General features: G+C 44.0%; 1 long non-coding RNA gene across 1 annotated transcript; it reads right to left on the bottom strand.

The window, feature by feature from the left end:
* Positions 1-495: 495 nt before the first annotated feature.
* Positions 496-4707, bottom strand: LOC309524020. Its single transcript, XR_014215762.1, has 2 exons — positions 4634-4707; positions 496-556 (listed from the first exon to the last, which is right to left on the bottom strand). It is a non-coding gene; the product is annotated as an uncharacterized lncRNA (long non-coding RNA).
* Positions 4708-20446: the final 15739 nt, after the last annotated feature.

The raw sequence follows: 20446 nt of genomic DNA, 5'->3' as shown, positions 1-20446 counted from the left end.
CATTATAAGGCAACTTGCATCCAAGTCTTCAGCTAAGAAAGAAATTGGTTGTGACATTTGTTCCTGTGTTTTGCCATTCTTACCCAACAATTTGGACTTCAAAGATATTTCAATTGTTGCCAGATGGAGATGAAAAGATGAGAGATCCCCTCTTCCTCCCCCCGCCCTCGCTCCTTATCAAAGCCTTCACTGTGAAGAACTGAAGCTAATTGGATCAAGTAACAAAGAAACTATTGAAATTACAACCCGAGAACAAACAGACAGTGTAACAAAGAAAAAAGAAAAACCCTAATATGGGTGAGCACTATCATACAATTTTATTAAAATGAACCCTGTATTATTTTATTATTATTATTGTACCAAAGGTGGAATGAATCAGAAAGAAAATTTCTTGCAATAAGACATTCTCCTTTGAGATCAGTCTATATCTGGAGTAAAAAGACAAAAGAGAGGGAATCCAAAGTAATATTTTAAAGGTAATTATTATGTTACTCACCTTCTGCCTGCATCATGTGGGTGGTGATAAGTGTTTTTCACCTTTAATGGAATGTCAAATCTAAGGGCAAGCCAGAACACATTATTAAATAGTCAGACTGTGATCACTTATAAAAGGATGCTTTGATTACTAAGACCCAGAATGGGTTTCTCAAAAAACAAGTCATACCAGATTAATCTCATTTCTTTTTTTTCTTTTTTGGTAGGATGACAAGCTTGGTGGATCAGGGGAATGCTGTGGAAGTAGTGTATCTTGATTTCAGTAAACCTTTGACAAAGATCCTCATTACCCTCTTGCAGAGAAACTGATAAAATGTGGGCTTGACGAGGAAACTGTTAGGTCGACTTTTTGCTGGTTGACTGACCAAACCCTAAGAATGCTCACTAATGGTTCCTCGTCATTCTGGAAAAAAAGTGGCAAGTGGGGTGCTGTAGGGTTCTGTCTGGGTCAGTTGTTATTCCATGTGTTTATAAATTGCTTCGATGAAGCTGAGGGGATGCTCATAAAATTTGCAGATAACACCAAACTGGGAGGGGTAGCTAACACTGTAGAAGACAGAATTGGGATTCGATATGACTGTAACGGGTTGGAGAACTGGGCCCAAACAAACAAAATTAATTTCAATAGGGACAATTGGTAGGTCCAGTTGCACTAATATAAAATGGGGGTTACCTGGCTTGCCAGTGGTATGTGTGAAAAGGATATCAGGGTCTTAATACTGGTATATCACAAGCTTAACATAAGGCTACAGTATTATGTAGCAAAAAAAAAAAAAGCAGGGGAGGGGCTCTCTGATAATTCATCAAAATCTCTCTCCCCCCCCCATTATGCCTGTGAGCATTGTTGCAACATTAGGGAAAGGCATTTGAGCTGAGCCTTATTGTGGGGTTTGGGACCCTGCACTAGGGACGGTAAAAGTACTCTTAAGTCCCATTAGCTGCCTTTACTTTCTATCTCCAAATTGATTTTGCATCCTTAAGCACACTTCTCTTCTTCATCTGACTTTGTCCAGGTTCCCTGACCAAAATACTTTCACCTCAGAGCAAGAGTGTTCCAGGCTCCTGAGCAGATGCTGGTCTTGCATGCATCATTTAGATCTTTTCACAAACAATTAGGAATTTAATTGGGAGGTTTGCTGTCAGAGTTGGACTTCTCTGCTGATGTGTTCCCCATTCCAAAATCATGAGCACTTACTCCATGACCTCTGGAGAGTTAATCATATCCATAAATAACTTACTGGTATGACCAATCTTCCCTCAAACAAGAAAAAGAGTGCAATCCTATTCATAGTTATTCAATTATGTTAAGAAATTTATAGACCACTCATATGATAATATATATCAGGACAATGTAGAGAAAACCACAAAATAAAGTATAAAACATATACATTGACTAACACAGTTAAAGTCTAACAGTATAAAATGACCAGGGGACAATAATTACAAATTTCTTTTTGGGGAAAAAGCTTGAGTAAATAAAAACAATCTTCCATATGAATCCGAAACATAGATTGTTAGTGCTTGCCTTCCATGAAAGACATTGGGATCTTAAATTTCTGCGGCACCCTGTGTAACATTAAAATTTGGAACCTCTTGCCTTCCATTCTACATTATAGTTGTAGAGTTCCCTGTGGCACCCCCGAGGCTCTGTGCCCAATGTGACTGAACCAGTCAGAGTCCTCTAAATCCACTTGTGATGCCTTATATACAATGGGTTCTACTGGTTATTGACCAAAATCATATATATAATGGGCACAAACTCCATGTTAATAGGGCCACAACAATGAAAACCATATTACTGGTGGTCACAGAGCAAATAGCAGAACCACTAGGAGGTTCTCGGTCTGGAAGCATAGTGGCAGAGAGAAGTGTAAAGAGAGAGGTGGCCACTCATGTAGCCTGGCCCGTCAGCATATAAGCAAGAAGCAACATATTCAACCTTGTCTGGGCAACTGTTGCAGCTGCTTCAAAAATGTGCAATAAGTTGTGGTTGCACTAACTTCAGTATCTGGACCAATTTCAAGAGCAGCCCCGCATCGAGTGCATTGCAGTAATCAAATTTTGTGGTTACACAAGAATAAGTTACTCTGGTTACTCGAGAATAAGTTCCACGCAACCTACTGTTAATTTCTCTTTCTTTCTTTCTTTCTTTCTTTCTTTCTTTCTTTCTTTCTACTCAGAAGCAAATTAAATTCAATGGAATAGAAATGCATATTCACTGGGACTCACTTCCAAGTAAACCTGAATTGCAGTTTCTGTGGAAAATATGAATTCTGTATTATGGATCATTAGGAGAGTGGCTTAAAATAAGTCTTAGTTTGAAAATGTACTTATAGAAATATGGTTTCTGCACCTCAAAAAGAATAGTAGAGAGCTGGAAAAGTTTCAGAAAATGGCAAGCAAAATGACTGAGGGGTTGGGGCAACCCCACCATGTGTCTTTGTGCTATGATAAGGCCTCATATCAATTGAGTGTGGTGGGATATGTGCATGTGTAGAAACCTCTGGCATTTGCATGAATTGAATTAAGAATGCATCAGTTTGGGTTCTCTTGGTTTCTCATTTTCCCAGTCTTAAATTCAGTATGCCACATTTCTGCAGTGCCTTTTCTTTTTTAAAAATAAAAATCCTCATGAAAATTCTTCAGCATTTAGTGCAAATTTCTCCAAATCAACACATTTCTATATGCTGTTTTGTTGACTTCAAATGCATTTTTCAAGCAATTTATCTTAATATTATGCCTTTTGTATGCTATTTCCAGTAATATATTCATTTTATGTATTCCCCTCTCTAATATGTTCATTTTTATAAACTTTCGCTGGTTAAAGAACTGCAACGCAAAATGCAGGTAAGTGCAATTTTTGAGAAATGGCTATGTTCTCAGATAGATTGTTCCATGATGCTTCTCAGGCTGTTTTGACAGGAGTGGCTTTAAATATAAACTGAATTGAATTTCTTCCCCATCCTTAAGTGTGTAGTAGTAAATGTAGTCTATTGTACAATATTATCTTTTGTTCCCTCCCCAAACTTTTGCCCCTGGCACCACCCACCACAGGTATGTGGCCTCTGAAATATTGTCATTTGGAAATACTGGAAAGGGTTCCTCATCTCTTCTGTAGGGAATGCAAAAGGTTGTTGTGGAAACAATTGCTAAGGGGGGAAACCTATAGTAAGTCCCCCTAGATAAACAGGTTAGGATTTAGTGGATCTCCAGCTCAGATGGTTGATTCCCAGCTCAGTCAGGCTCAGCCAAATATACAGTGAGGTAACTTGTCCTTCCCAGGTCAGAAAGTTCCTCAGAAGGAGTGTTATGGGTGTGTAGCAGGGATGGAGGTGGGGAGGGAATGGCTGGATCTCAAGCCTATGCAGCTCAGTCACATGATCTTGTTTATTATTATTTATTATATTGTTTGTTGGTTGGTTGGTTGGTTGGTTGGTTGCATTTGTATACTGCCCTTTATCCAAAGATCTCTGGGTGGTTCACAGCATAAAAATACAAAATAAAAACACAATACAGTGGTACCTCAGGTTAAGTACTTGATTCGTTCCAGAGGTCCATACTTAACCTGAAACTGTTCTTAACCTGAAGCACTACTTTAGCTAATGGGGCCTCCTGCTGCTGCCGCGCCACCGGAGCCCGATTTCTGTTCTCATCCTGAAGCAAAGTTCTTAACCTGAAGCACTATTTCTGGGTTAGCGGAGTCTGTAACCTGAAGCGTATGCAACCTGAAGTGTATGAAACCTGAGGTACCACTGTATGTAATTAAAAACAAGAACAAGGAAATAAAATGTTAATCAGCCAAAGTCTGGTTGAAGAGGAACATTTTCACCTGGCGCCTAAAGGGGGATAATGAAGGTGAGCCTCCCTGGAAAGAGCTTTCTACAAAAGGGAAGCCACTGCAGAAAAGCCCTGTTCTCATCGCCCATAGAGACACAGCTAGGATTTGGCTATGTCCAGATAGAGACACAACTGGGACACCAGCCAGAGTTGATGGAAGGCACTTCATGCTACCAAGGCCACAGGAGCCTCAAATGACCCCCAAGATGAATAACCACTCATTCAGAGGAAGTGTAACACCATCAAGAGCAGGCAACATCCTATCCATCCAGTCCAAGGAACCATTCAGTGACAGTCTTACCTCAAATGAGCTTCAGCTTGTTGGCTCTCAGCTAGTCCGTTACTGAGACAAGACAATGGTCCAGCCCATCCAATCCTCACCTGCGGCTGTAAAAAAAATAGAGTTGTCTGTCATCAGCATATTGTTAACAATGTACTCCAAAACTCTGGATTACCCTACTCAGTGGTTTCATGTAGATGTTAAACAGCATGGAGGATAAAATTGAAAACTGAGCATTACCCTTTGGAAACAATAGTCCAAGTAGGACTAGAACAACTGCAAATCAGTGCCATCCACCCATAACTTGAATGGCTACTCCAGGAGCATATCATGGTCAATGGTACAGAAAGCCACAGAGAGGTCAAGAATTAACAATGACACATTTCCCATGTCTCTACCAACAGAAGTCATCATACAGGGTGACCAAAACAGATTCTCCGCCAAAATCAGGAAAATGATCCAGAACAACAGTTTCCTCCAAGCAGCGGTAGAAGAAGGGGGGGTGCGGACCGCCCTCAGTGTCATCACTGAGGGGGAGGGTGACAAAATGACAAAAATATGAGTTGTTGTTTGTTTGTTTGTTTGTTTTAAAAAAACCAGCTCCCGAAACATTTTAGTTTGGTCCACAAATGTAAGGAAATGCAGCTGGCGTGCGACACCGCGGGGGCCGGCACTTAGTGTGGGGCCTGCAGTGTGCCTGAGCCAATGGCAGTGTGGGACTTGTTTCTGCCCTGCACCTCTCCCTCAGCCACCCTACAGTTGAGAGGGAGGCAGTGGAGAGGCTCCACACAGTGCGCCCCAGCCCCATGGGCGGCAGGACGCACTCGCCGCACCAGGCCTCCAAAAGCGCCTGGATCTGGCCTGTGACCACCCACTCAATAACCTTGCTCAAGAAGGGGTGATTAGCAAATGGCCAGTAGTTACTTATATTTTCTGTTCTGTATTGAGGAGTGCTTTTACTACTGCCTTCTTCAAGTAGGCAGGGACTGTCCTCTCTTGCAAGAAGGCATTAGCCACCTCCCTGGTCCAGCCAGCTGCCTCTTCCCTGCTAGTTTATATCCGCTAAGATGGGCAAGGGTCCAGAGGTGCAAGTGGTCGCCTTGTCCACATTCTCAAATCTTACTAACTGAAACCCCTCCAACACAACAGGACTAGACAGTGCTCTGAACACACCCTTTCCCTTTGCCATGCTTAGGCAGAGGAGCAGCAGTCCCACTGTTGAATGAGGCTTGTATCTGGGACAATTTGATGCCAGCTTAATTCACACCAGTTTGCTTTATACCAGCTTCTTGTGAATATGATTGGCCCCTTGGCCCCTTAGTCTCCTTTTCTATGGGGTCATCTCAGTGGCACATTGTATTTACCTGCTCAACAGATTTCTGCTTCCTTGATCAGTCTTTACTTTGGCAGTTTTCCCCATTCCCCCCCCCCTCTAATTACTAACTTTTAAAATTTGTACTATTACTGCAGTGCTGCACTTTGGGGGAAAGAACGGGTGCTTGTGCTTACTGAGGGTATTCCAAAATTGTCATTCTGTCTCAAAAGAGAAATGATCAACCAGCTAAACCAATAAAAAGGAAAATCTTTTAACAAATATGAAAGCATGCTCAATTTGTGAGTGTAACCCCTTGGTGATCCTGGTATGAGCAAAATGCAATCCTGTATAAGAGCTGATTCATATTTCAAAATAGAATATTGTAATATTGGCTAGAGGGTTGGGGAAAACATAGCAATAAAAACAGTAAGGTGGAGATCGGAATGTCAAAGAACGTAGCTGGATATTCCCCAACCAAATTTCTTTATCTTTTTTTAAACTGAAACACGCTGCTTTTAAGGCAACGGAGCAAGGATGGAGAACTTTCAGATGTGGTTGGATGACTTCCAAATCTCTTCTGGAAAAGTACTCTACAGCATTGGTCCAGTGGCACCAAATGCCTAGCTTCTAGTTGAAGCCAGCTGAACTTCTGAGACACATAAGACAACTAACAATACTGCTCTGGATGATCTCAGTGATCAAGCTGGGATAAGAGGGCTTAGGTGACCATTGAGGGGTCCAGGAACTCGAATCTGACCAAGCAGCATATGGGCAACCAGTGAAAATGTTTTAGCAGTTAAACAAGGGTGTCAGGGAAGAAGGGAAAAAAAGCATATCCCATGGTGCATGCATCCAAACTATTCTGATTATTTCAATTCATGGTGCATAGGATACATGGTGTGTCCTAAGACCGCAATTGTACTGATTCACTTGTGAGACATTTGTCCTATATCTTCATATTAACAATTCACCCAACCCTCATTTTTCAATACATTTCTCCATCACTTTCCTAACTGCAGATTTTTTTTTTCATTTTTTAAACCACATATCTGTTTAAATACGTCTCAACTACCAGTTTTGAAAACTCCCAACCCACCCCCACTGTATTTCCTTTTTTTACTTGGCAAATCTCCCAGGAAAGTCTGACTACCGATTGGCTATGTACGCAAGCAGGATTGTAGAGTATTGTAATATTTAAGACTCATTTTGACCTAATTATTAACTGCCTGGAAAAGATTTATGAATCTGAAATTAATTTTAATGGATTGTTAAGAACGGAAGATGGGAATTAAGGCTTCTAGCCAAAGTACGGGCTTATCTGTCCTGGACTAAGATAAAATGAAGAGGTTTGGACATGTGCCTGGTACAATCTGCCAATTGTACCAGATTTCCTCCATTTGGGGCCGTATCGCAGTGGATAATAACAGGTACGAAGAAGGGAAAGCAAAAGACATGGGAGAAAATAAACACCCATACAGAAACATATTGTTTGATTTCACTCACTTGCTGGATGAACTCAGAGGCTGTTAAAAATGAACGAAGGATTAACATTGGATTGATTTATGGGATTTACCTGGACTAATTAAGAGAAGCAGCACAAATGTGAGATGATTGCCACCCCCTGACCTCGGAGCATTGGAAGTCAACCAAAGATTTATAATTTGGCATAATATTTGGACTGTTTGATTATTTTATAGTGTTTTTAATGTGGCTTTTGTTGGATTGTTAAATTTGTTGGAAAATTTAATAAATATTATTTTTTTAAAAAAATAAGATCAATTAAAAAAAATAAAAACAGTAAACTTTCTTAAAATGCCTGCTGAAATAGAAAGGTCATAGTCAAGCACTTGACATAGTCAACCAAGAAAAAAGCTTGTCTAAATTCGAGAGCTGGCGTGGTATAGTGGTTAAGAGCAGTGGACTCGTAATCTGGTGAACTGGGTTCGCTTCCCCGCTCTTCCACATGCAGCTGCTGGGTGACCTTGGGCTAGTCACACTTCTCTGAAGTCTCCCAGCCCCACTCACCTCACAGAGAGTTTGTTGTGGGGGAGGAAGGGAAAGGAGAATGTTAGCCGCTTTGAGATTCCTTAAGGGGAGTGAAAGGCGGGATATCAAGTCCAAACTCCTCCTCTTCTTCTTCTTCTTCCGCTGGCAGGAGGAGAATGTGGCCATCAGCACTGAATGCACAGCTACTGGGAGGAGGCGTCTTTAACAGAGATTCCTCCCAAGACCAAGGTGATGGCACAGGGAAACAATACTTTTAAAAGTGGATGTGTTGTGCTAAGCCAACAAAGAGTTTTAATCCACTCTCATTTTGCATTCCTAAATTAACAGTATGCACTGGAATCCCTCCAATGAAACAGTGGCAGTCTGGAGCAACCCAAAAATATTTTGAAAGTGCTCATGATGTTTCACAGCTCATTGCATTAGTTAGACTCAGATGGTGATGTGTGCTTCAGAACATCATATTGCATTTTGAAAAGTGACATTAGCAACCTGTGTAGTAGTAGGAGAGCAGAGATGGATAGTCTGCTCATGGGCCCACATAGCATATAGCTTCTGCTGCTGCTGCTGCTGCTTTCTGTAAAGCTGGCTCATGAGAACAGAAGGAAGGAAGGAAGGAAGGAAGGAAGGAAGGAAGGAAGGAAGGAAGGGGAAAGAGGTTGGCAGCAAGCACCAGGAGGGAGTCTGGCAGGTGAAGGAGAGGTGGTGGCTGTGTGAGTCAGCATTTTAGTGCAAATTTCTCCCAAAACACAATTTTGATTTATTTCCAGCATAAGCCTCCTTCAGAAGCATGCTTTGAATAGTGATTTTCATTAGCTCTATAAACTGTAGAGTTACTGTAGCAACATACTCTGCAGCATTCCTCAGATGAAAACAGGGACTTTTCTCACTCCCCCCCACCAGACCCCCCTCCATTTTTTGTCCTCCTCCCACCAACAGATAATTTCCACCATTAGTACACTGGAGGTAACCCTTTCCGGTACTCCCGGGTTGCCCTGGGTCGCAACCTGAAAGAACGTACTGTATTTTTCACTCCAAAAAATATGGAGGCTCCCTGGCTTCAGCAATAGCAACGCGAAGCCTCCAAAGCGCAGAGGAAGTGCGCATTGCTTTCGCTGAGGCCTGGAGAGCGAGAGGCGTCGGTGCATACCAGCCCCGCTCGCTCTCCAGGCTTCAGGGATAGCCGCCTGAAGCCTTTGGAGCACAGCGGGAACTCGCGCTGCGCTCCAAAGGCTTTGCAACCTTGCCTCCGCTCCTGGACCTGGCTGGAGAAGTTGCGCATAGCTAAAGAGGAAGCCAATGTCGAGAGCCAGTGTGGTGTAGTGGTTAAGAGCGGTTTTCTCGTAATCTGGGGGAACCGGGTTCGCGTCTCCGCTCCTCCACATGCAGCTGCTGGGTGACCTTGGGCCAGTCACACTTCTCTGAACTCTCTCAGCCCCACTCACCTCACAGAGTGTTTGTTGTGGGGGAGGAAGGGAAAGGAGAATGTTAGCCCCTTTGAGACTCCTTAAAGGGAGTGAAAGGCGGGATATCAAATCCAATCCAAAGGGACAGAACATACACACACCCTCCACCTGAGGAAAAACCCTTAATCCAGAATTTATCTTATTTCATACTTTGATACATTTACGAAAAGAAAAACACATACCAATGAATAAATTTTAGAAAGGGGCAAAATTAGCTGCAGATACACAAAGCATTTTTTAAAATGAAGACTCCTTGCACTTTGCTCCGCTTCCCCTTTCTTCCCACCCAAGGTGGCCCAGCCCTCTGCTTGCATCTCAGAGCTGGTGCGTCATGCAAGGTTGGGCTTTGGTGGCAGCAGTCTCACCTCCTCCTCACCTGCTTTCCAGCAGCCACTGTAACTTGCCCAAGAGAGGTGGCTGTCAGCGGCAGTCATGGAGAGGCCATGGAGAGACAAAAGAGAGTGCCACCATCACTCAAGACAAGCGCCAGATAATCCTCCTCCCCAAGCTCAGCAGTGGGGCACTGGCAGGGGCACTGACAGACATTCTGAGATCAAATCAGAAGCAGGGAGGCTTCTGTTATTCCAGGACTGTCCCTGAAATATCAGGACACTTGGAGGGTATGGCAGCCCAACAAATGTGGTGCTACCACTGAGAAGGCCTTGCTATGGCTAAATAACAAACAGGCAGCACCCAATGGACTTGTTGTGCACTCAGTGACAGCCAGGTACTTTACTGTAAGCAGTACTTTACTGTATTAGCACATGTTTGAAATGCATGTAACACTAGCTTTTCCTATGTGACCCCAGATTCCAATTATTCCTGAAAGGCTGGAGTGGGGTACCTTAGGCATGGGGATCAAATGTTGCCTTCCAGGACATCCTGTCTGGCTCTCAGAACTCTTCTCTGGCCACACCTTCTCATGCTCCGACTTGTGTTTTTGCCTGGCTGAAATGTGTCCTTGAGCTATGGAATAGCATTCCCGTCTAGACACAACATGTGCCCACTATCTGCATGTTCCAGAAAGAGTTATGGAATCATAGAACTGTAGAGTTGAAAGGGACTCCAAGGGCCATCCAATCCAACCCCCTGCAAATGCAGGAATCTCAACTAGATAATACATTCTCAAATAGATCGCCATTCAGCCTCTGCTTAAGAACCTCCAAGGAAGTCCACCACTGCCCAAGGGAGTCCATCCCACTGTCTCAACAACCCTTATTATCAGGAAGTTCTTCCTGATTTATAGTTGGAATCTCCTTTCTTGTAATTTGAATCCATTGGTTTGGGTCCTACCCTCCAGAGCAGGAGAAAACAAGTTTGCTCCATCCTCCATGTGATAGCCCTTTAGATATTTGAAGATGGTCCCCCTCATCCACTTAAAAATTGGAACTCATCTGTCGTCCAGAAATTCTCAAAGGCCAGAAATTCTCAAAGGCCTTCTTGTTCCAACAGGCTTTCCCAGCTAAAATTTCAGCTATGTTTTGTGTGTATTCATTGTTTTTGTGTTTTAAAACTGCTGCTAGTTAACTTGTGTGTAAAATGTTTTGACATGTTTGTTTGGAAGGCAATTAACTGTAACAACAACAACAGCTCTGATAATGCCCTTTGCTTACTTAAACGGAGGACAAAGGGGTGTGTGGGTCTGGGTATAAACTAGTATAACACTTACATCCATTGCTCTGGCAACTTTTGCCACTGGCTCTACCCACATGGTGCTCAGAAAGTTGCCTGGAAAAGGATGAGGTCTCTGTGCTGGAAAAAAAGATTTTTCACCTTTGCTATAGCTTATGGGAAGTAGCCTTTTAAAAGTATTTTTGATTACTATATAATATGGGTACCATGCAATTCCTTTCCATTCATGTGATGTTGTGTATCCATATTTTTCTTTAGGGTATTTTTTCTGGATGTATTAGAAAATATTCACTTTATTTAGTTTTCTTTAACAGATCCTTAAGAAAGTACTAATCACATTTTACAGTAACTGAATACACTATTAGCATTTATTTAAGTGGAGATGATGATTGTCAGCATTCCTCTGAATCTACAAATGTGAAAAATAATGCTTCTGAGCCATGTAGATAGATAGATGTAACCTAATTAAAGAAAAAGAAAAGAAAAAAGTATGGGAAGAGCCAGTGATTCATTCAGTCCTTAGCTGCTGAAGGTAGTGTTGGTCATGCTCCAAAGGCTGGGCTAATTTCTTCTATTAAAAACCTATACAAGTTAAGGATTTAAAGAGATGACCAAGTTGCATTGCTTGTCATGAGGACTGGGGAGGGTGGGGTATTGTCCTGTTTATTGCAGGTTGCATAAAGATTCTGAGTGCCCACTAAGCTCTCTTCAGTGAGAACAATTTGTACCAGATATTTTGGCTTCAGTGGCAAATGAAGACCATCTAAAGGCATTTTTGAGTGAATTCTCGGAATGGTGACCCACAAGAGCTCTGTTGATGTTGTCCTTTGTAAACAGTGCCTTGCAGAGACATTAGCTGTGATAAAAGCATTTCTCTAAAGAGTCAACAACAAACTGATTATTCCATGGGTCCATGTGATTCACCCTTCCATGCAACCCATTCTTTTTACATGTTCTGTGATGTCGGTTTCCTTTAAAGAAATCCAAGGACAAACCTGAGTGAGAAGCAGGTCTGAAGAAGAAAAGAAAATGCAAAATACCAACATGGTATGTGCCTGCACATTCTATTGTGGTTTTTCCTTGCTAAACTTTGGAAACCAGAGGAACAAAAAGCTGGTGATTCTAGGTGGGAAAGCGTGCGATGTTATGGAACAATTAGGCATGTGTGTGCTTTCCCAAAAGACTACAAAAGAAGATGAGCTATTCAAAGAGTACTCACAGGGCTGATGATCATCCTATTTTGTTTGCCGTCAACATGTGGTGTTCAAAGGTATTCTGCTCCTGACGTTGGAGGTCCCACAATCAGCAAATAGTCATTGATCAACCTACCTATCCTACTATGGCACCAGGAATAATAATAATAATAATAATAATTTCTTATTTATAACCCCCCCCCACCTGGCTGAGTTTTCCCAGCCACTCTGGGTGGCTCCCAATCAAATGTTAAAAACAGTACAGCATTAAATATTAAAAACTTCCCTAAACAGGGCTGCCTTCAGATGTCTTTTAAAGATAGGATAGCTGCTTATTTCCTTCACATATGAAGGGAGGGTGTTCCACAGGAGGGGCGCCACTACCAAGAAGGCCCTCTGTCTGGTTCCCTGTAACCTCACTTCTCGCAATGAGGGAACCACCAGAAGGCCCTCAGCACTGGATCTCAGTGTCCGGGCTGAACGATGGGGGTGGAGACACTCCTTCAGGCATATAGGACCAAGGCTGTTTAGGGCTTTAATAGTCAGCACCAACACTTTGAATTGTGCTTGGAAATGTACTGGGAGCCAATGCAGATTCCTCAGGACCAGTGTTATGTGGTCCCGGCGACCAGTCTCAGTCACCAGTCTAGCTGCCGCATTCTGGATTAATTGCAGTTTCCGGGTCACCTTCAAAGGTAGCCCCACATAGAGCGCGTTGCAGTAGTCCAAGCGTGAGATAACTAGAGCATGCACCACTCTGGTGAGACAGTCTGCGGGCAGGTAGGGTCTTAGCCTGCGTACCAGGTGGAGCTGGTAGACAGCCGCCCTGGACACAGAATTAACCTGTGACTCCATGGACAGCTGTGAGTCCAAAATGACTCCCAGGCTGCGCACCTGGTCCTTCAGGAAAAGTTTTCAAGAAATACCCTCTCAGTTTTTAAGAAACTGTTCCCTCCTCTTGCTCAGTTCCTGTTTGCACAGGCTCTGCCACTCCCATGATAGCAGTTGTGTCACATGCCACATCCCCACTACAAGCGATTTTGGAATTGGCACCCACTATGCTTTCTCAAAATTCCAAATGTGTCCACTGCCCTTCCCCCAGGAGTTGGCAGCCACTGGCCTGATCTCCTTCTCTTTTTCATATGCTAGTGTGTAATGGTGTTAAAGTCTAGGAAAGTATATCCCCATTTTCCCCACCCCAGTGAGTTTTTAAGAAAACTGAGTGACTAGTGGGGTGCCACAGGGTTCTGTCTTGGGCCCGGTCTTATTCAACATCTTTATCAATGACTTGGATGATGGACTCAAGGGCATCCTGATCAAATTTGCAGATGACACCAAACTGGGAGGGGTGACTAACACCCCAGAGGACAGGATCACACTTCAAAACGACCTTGATAGATTGGAGAACTGGGCCAAAACAAACAAGATGAACTTTAACAGGGAGAAATGTAAAGTATTGTACTTGGGCAAAAAAAAATGAGAGGCACAAATACAAGATGGGTGACACCTGGCTTGAGAGCAGTACATGTGAAAAGGATCTAGGAGTCTTGGTTGACCACAAACTTGACATGAGCCAACAGTGTGACACGGCAGCTAAAAAAGCCAATGCAATTCTGGGCTGCATCAATAGGAGTATAGCATCTAGATCAAGGGAAGTAATAGTGCCACTGTATTCTGCTCTGGTCAGACCTCACCTGGAGTACTGTGTCCAGTTCTGGGCACCACAGTTCAAGAAGGACACTGACAAACTGGAACGTGTCCAGAGGAGGGCAACCAAAATGGTCAAAGGCCTGGAAACGATGCCTTATGAGGAACGACTAAGGGAGCTGGGCATGTTTAGCCTGGAGAAGAGGAGGTTAAGGGGTGATATGATAGCCATGTTCAAATATATAAAAGGATGTCATATAGAGGAGGGAGAAAGGTTGTTTTCTGCTGCTCCAGAGAAGCGGACACGGAGCAATGGATCCAAACTACAAGAAAGAAGATTCCACCTAAACATTAGGAAGAACTTCCTGACAGTAAGAGCTGTTCGACAGTGGAATTTGCTGCCAAGGAGTGTGGTGGAGTCTCCTACTTTGGAGGTCTTTAAGCAGAGGCTTGACAGCCATATGTCAGGAGTGCTCTGATGGTGTTTCCTGCTTGGCAGGGGGTTGGACTCGATGGTCTATTCCAATTCTATGATTCTATGATTGTTAAACAGAGTACGGAAAACTGAGCAGGTTGCTGCTCAGCCCAGCGAGACGCACAAGCTCTGTATTGATAATATTATTTGATTATTCTCTGACATGGGTTATGAAGTGTGTATTGAGCAGTAATACAGCTTAGGAGTGTTTCCCAGCAAATTCATTGTCAGTGACACTCCCTTGCTGTACCAAACTGATAAGCTGTGGTTACTCATGCACTGAAGTCAAAGGAGTCACTTTGCTAATTGTGCAAGTCCAAAAGCTGAAGCTGCATTTTCTCTGCTAGCAGCTGAAGTTAGCAAAAATAGATACATGGGTCAAATAATCTTGTTAAAGATGGTGTGTGTCTCTCTCTGTGTGTAGAATAACAGTATAATGTATGTGTGTATATACATATTTCATTTTAAGCCTCACACCAGATTTTAACTCGAAAAGGAGGTCTCTATTTGCAAACATCTATATCAGGGACCGGGACGCAGGTGGCGCTGTGGGTAAAAGCCTCAGCGCCTAGGGCTTGCCGATCGAAAGGTCGGCGGTTCGAATCCCTGCGGCGGGGTGCGCTCCCGTCGTTCGGTCCCAGCGCCTGCCAACCTAGCAGTTCGAAAGCACCCCCGGGTGCAAGTAGATAAATAGGGACCGCTTACAAGCGGGAAGGTAAACGGTGTTTCCGTGTGCGGCTCTGCTTCACCAGAGCAGCGATGTCACGCTGGCCATGTGACCCGGAAGTGTCTTCGGACAGCGCTGGCCCACGGCCTCTTGAGTGAGATGGGCGCACAAACCCCAGAGTCTGTCAAGACTGGCCCGTTCGGGCAGGGGTACCTTTACCTTTACCTTTTTATATCAGGGACCAGAAGTTATTGTGTGGGGTTAGTCATGGAAAAACAGTTCAATAGTGCCCCCTCTGGTTGTACATGACCACCCAGTTGCAACAGAGGTCATTGTCTAGTTTCACAGATGGCCCTAAAATGCCTTGAATATCTGCAAACAGTTTGGCCTCAGATCTCACTAGTCCACTGGAATTCAGAACTGGTCAGTTATGTGAGATGACCTTAGACCCTGAGCCCTGGGCAGCACCAGGGGTTTTTGAGTTAGCTCCCTTAAGATTTGGGGTCTCAATAGTAGTTGCCACATCAGTGCAGGAGCATTGAAGTGGCATCCACTCACCCTCTTCCTAAATCAGAACAAACAGCAATCCACAGAAAACCCAAACTGCCCGTTAGCTCTGATTGAGTAGTAAGGAAAAGTTTTCCCTGGAGGGAAGCAGCAGGACAAGAGGAATTGTGCATAAGCCCAAAGTGGTTCTTGTTTGTCATAATGACAATGAGAGGAAGGGGAGGTGGGGAGGAGATTTTGGGGGTATCCGTGGCAGCTGTTCACTGTTTTGCATTCTTCTCAGTGACCAGGATCTAGCATTCAAATGTTTTCCAGACAGTAGCAAATCCTTCTGAACATCTTCTGCTATGTTATTGAGAGGTATTTCTTTTCCCAGAGACAGAATACTTCAAGTTTAATATGATGCAATGCCTTTGTAGCTCATTATGCAAGTGCAATTATGCATATCCTGTGGTCATTAATTCCAATATGTATGAATATTTCTGCTAGTTGCTGGAAAGAGCTATTCCATCACACCTTTGTTACCAGCTTCTCTTGCTCTTCTTCCTAGCACTGAGATAATTTAGAATTCTACCTGTATCATAAGAAGATGAAGAGTTCAAGGAACAAGCCATGCTTGTGTCCCAATAAAGAAACAAATGATATGTTTGAGCCCAGATATCATTTCTTATAATTACAAAATTAAAATGAAATCAGCTTGATGAATGCACAAGGGTTTATTCTGCCTTCCTTTCAATACTTTCTCATTTATTTTATTACCTCCTTGCAGAAATGCCTCAAAGCCACAAATACAGAGCACCAAATATATTATTTAGATATATGTTTGTTTGAAAACTGCACTATTGATTTTGTAGTACGAAGAGCCGAGGAGCATTTTAGTCCACCACCATATCTGGGATATAATTTTACAAGGGGAGCTGAATCATCTCAAATGTATTGTGATTAGCTGCTTTTCTTCCAATGGCTCATTATTGTTACAGTCATACCTCGAGTTGTATGTGCTTCGGGTTGAGCGCCTTCGAGTTGCGCTCTGCAGCAACCCGGAAATAAAGGAGTGTGTTACTTCCGGGTTTTGCCGCATGCACAGACGCTCAAAATGACATCACACACATGCACAGAAGCGGTGAAACACGACCCGCGCATGCGCAGACACGCCGTCGTGTCTTACATTCCGTTCAGGATGTGAACCGGGCTCCGGAATGGATCCCGTTTACATCCCGAGGTACCACTGTATCATTATTTAAGTGATATGGGGCTGCCACCCCTGCTCACCCCACTTGCCAACCCCACCTACCGACCAACTACTTTATCAATGCCCCCTTTCCCCATACCTGGCCAGCTCCTCCTCCCTTTACCAATGCTCTCCTTTAAATCCTTACCCATTCCCTTGCTTGTCCCCTCATAGCTGACCAAGCCCTCTCCCTCTGTTAAACCTCACTGTAGCTTTGTTTATCCGGGGCAGGTGTGAATTGCTTCACAGAGTGGTTTGTGAAGAAATAATAATAATAATAATAATAATAATAATAATAATAATAATAATAATAATTTTTATTTATACCCCGCCCTCCCCCAGCCAAGACCGGGCTCAGGGCGGCTAACACCAGGTATAAAAACAATTGACTGAAATACAACTTAAAAACAAGATTAAAATACAACATTAAAATGCAGCCTCATTTCAGTAGGAACTAAAATCAAAAACTTTTTGGGGTTGAAAACGTCAAGTCTTCACCAAGGCCAACTATCCAGACTGGTCCTACGTGGGCCAGAAAAAAAGCCGAGGAAGTCCCCAAACAGTAGTTCCATCACAGAAGGAGAAAGGAAAAAAAGAAAGAGGGGGAGGGGTTCAAGTTGATTCCAAGCCAAAGGCCAGGCGGAACAACTCTGTCTTACAGGCTCTGTGGAAAGAAATCAGATCCTGCAGGGCCCTGGTCTCATGAGACAGAGCATTCCACCAGGCCGGGGCCATCACTGAAAAGACCCTGGCTCTGGTTGAGGCTAATCTGACTTCCTTAGGGCCCGGGACCTATAGGGTGTTGCTATTTATGGACCTTGAGGCTCTCCGTGGGGCATACCGGGAGAGGCGGTCCCGTAGGTACGAGGGTCCTAGGCCGTGAAGGGCTTTAAAGGTCAAAAGCAGCACCATAAATCTGACCCTGTATTCCACCAGGAGCCAGTGCAGCTTGAAAAGCACTAGGTGAATATGCTCCCATGGCAGAGACCCCGTGAGGAGCCTCACTGCAACATTCTGCATCTGCTGCAGTTTCTGGGTCAGCTTCAAGGGCAGCCCCGCGTAGAGTGAATTACAGTAGTCAAGCCTGGAGGTGACCGTCGCATGGATCACTGTGGCCAGGTTGGGACAGGAAATGTAAGGGACCAACTGCTTGATGCGGCGAAGGTGGGAAAATGTTGCCTTGGCTGTTGCTGTAACCTGCGCCTCCATGATGAAGCACCTCTCCCCCTAAATTAAACAGCTTGCTTGGGCTGCCTGCCCACCCTCTTATCATGTTGGAGTGACCACCAAACTGCAGTTTGATGACAGGCCCTACATACATTTTTATGTATATAGTGAGATATACTACTTAGGCCTCATTGGCATATACATATAAAGCACTATCATACCACTAAGGAATCCTGTGAAATGTAATGTGTTATGGGTGTTGAGAATTGTTAGGGGATTCCTTTTCCCTCTCACAGAACTGCAATTTCCAGAGTGGTTTAACCAGCAATAATGAGCAGAATAGGTTTTTTTGGGGTTTACCTGTAATGTTATAAACAAGCATAATCACTTAGTAATGGGCTATGTGGTTCCAAGAAGTCAAATAAAAACCAAGGCTTTGTGTTTGTTGACTGGGGGACAGTCAATTGTGTCTGTGTCTTTGTGTGCATGGGGGTATATAAACATGTGCACCCAAGAAAAGTATAGTTCAGTTGCAACTCCACATCGGGGGGGGAGGGGGGAGACTTTGGTAAGCTTTAATAAGGATAGTTGTTGCAAGCAAGCATTTTCACCAGCATGATTACTGGGTACAGTTCGACAGCAATACAAACCATTCCACAAATACTAATTGGTTGTTTTTGCCAAATTAGATCTCTAATTTCCTGTTGAGGATTAGAGTAGTTAGCACAGCCCTGAAGAATATTTTAAATGCCTTGTGTAATGAAGAAAGTGGATCTCCTCTACCAATGAAAGAAGATTGATTGGATGAGAAAATGCCTTGGACACTGTGTACCAATAAACACTCCATGCTGATTAGTGAACTCTTGAAATATACAAATGAATGGGTGGCAAGCAAACCCAGATGGTGATAGTGTTAGCTCAAGAGGAGCAAATGGACCAGACTTCATCAACATACCACCTACATGCTGTGGTGATGGGGGCCCGAGTAATTTCACCCAATCTCTAATCAAGTTATTGGGCTGATTAGTCATCTTTAGTTGATTAGTCAGGAGCTGTGCAATTTGAATTGCCAAGGACAAATTTTCTACAGTGGTGGTGCCTATTAACTTGAAAGAGGCTGTGATATGACCAGTTCTGGAGGGGAGAATCCCTTGCTGAACTCCTCAACTCCTCCTCACTTTATCATATTTATTTATTTATTTATTTATTTATTTATTTATTTATTTATTTGTGAGGGTGGGGGAGGTCAGATTACCAAAGTGAGTCCCATGTACCATAGTGAGGAGTGGGATTCCACTAGCCATGGAGGAGGCAGTGGTGGGTCCTTTCCTCAAGGGCAACTCCCAGATTCCAGAGTTGTTAATCTACTTCTACACAGTCAGAAATATCCCCTTCTGAGGCAAGGTGCTTGAGAAGGGGGGGGGGCAGCTTCAGCTGTGCTTGGATGAAATGACCATTTAAACCCAGAATCATGCCTGCTTTTAGGACTGAAAGAACTATGGACATGCAGTTGGTTACTTTGTTGTGAGAGGAACTGAGATAGAGTGACCCTGCTGATTCTCTCACCAGTGGCTTTTGATACCAGAGGTGGGGGACATTTGGCCCATGGACTGAAACTGACCCAACAGACCTACCCAATTTGGCCCGTGAAGCCAGTTCCCCCAGATGATGTGCACTAGCTGCACATCTGATGATGTCAGGTGTGGGGCATGTAGACACCCGTGCCTGGATTCCAAGGCTGGAAAGCAGAATTGAACTCCCCATGCTGAAAGTAGGTCTGAACTCCCTATGGATTCACAGATTCTCAGGGACTTCAGTCCTCTTTAGTCACTATCAGTGGCATCGCAATGGGAGGGCAGGGGGGCGGTTTGCCATGGGCGCCATGTCTGGGGGGGGTGACAAGAAGACACCTTGCAGCGGCTCGTGGTGGCGCATGCAGCCGTCGCACCACCACAGCAGCATGTGCAGGATCCTCAGTTCACAGCTGCAGCCACAAGCAGAGGATCCCGGCCCCGGCAGCAAACCACTATGTACAGCACATGTGCAGCATCGCACACACATGTACTGTATGTAACGCCGCTACACATAAGCTGTACATAGCGGTTTGCCAGTGGCGCCGCTCCAGCGCTGTACGGACGGTGGTGGGATCCCACCGTCACCGCTACAGCTGCAAACAGAGGATCCTGGCACAATCCATACAGTGCTGGAGTGGTGCCGCCGGCAAACTGCTATGTACAGTGCATGTGCAGTGTTGTACACAGTGATGCCGCACATGTGTACAACACAGCAACACCCCACCCTGGGTGTCACGACACCTTCGTTTGCCCCTGGTCATTATCCACACTAGTCAACTTTAATATTCCATAACTGATAGGTACGAGGTTCTATCAAAGCTGTCAAAGATGGCCCAAAGATCTGGCCATCAAACCAAAAAGGTTTCTCAAACCTGTCATTAACCATGGTGTCCACTTGGACCTTTTGAAGGAGTTAGGAACTGGGTCATGACTGATTCCTTAGACTTCGCTCCAAT

This window comes from Podarcis vaucheri (assembly GCF_965113315.1).
Source record: "Podarcis vaucheri genome assembly, chromosome: Z".
Taxonomy (NCBI): Eukaryota; Metazoa; Chordata; class Lepidosauria; order Squamata; family Lacertidae; genus Podarcis; species Podarcis vaucheri.
The sequence above is the reverse complement of the archived record's forward strand: the minus strand, read 5'-3'. Positions and strand labels throughout refer to the sequence as shown.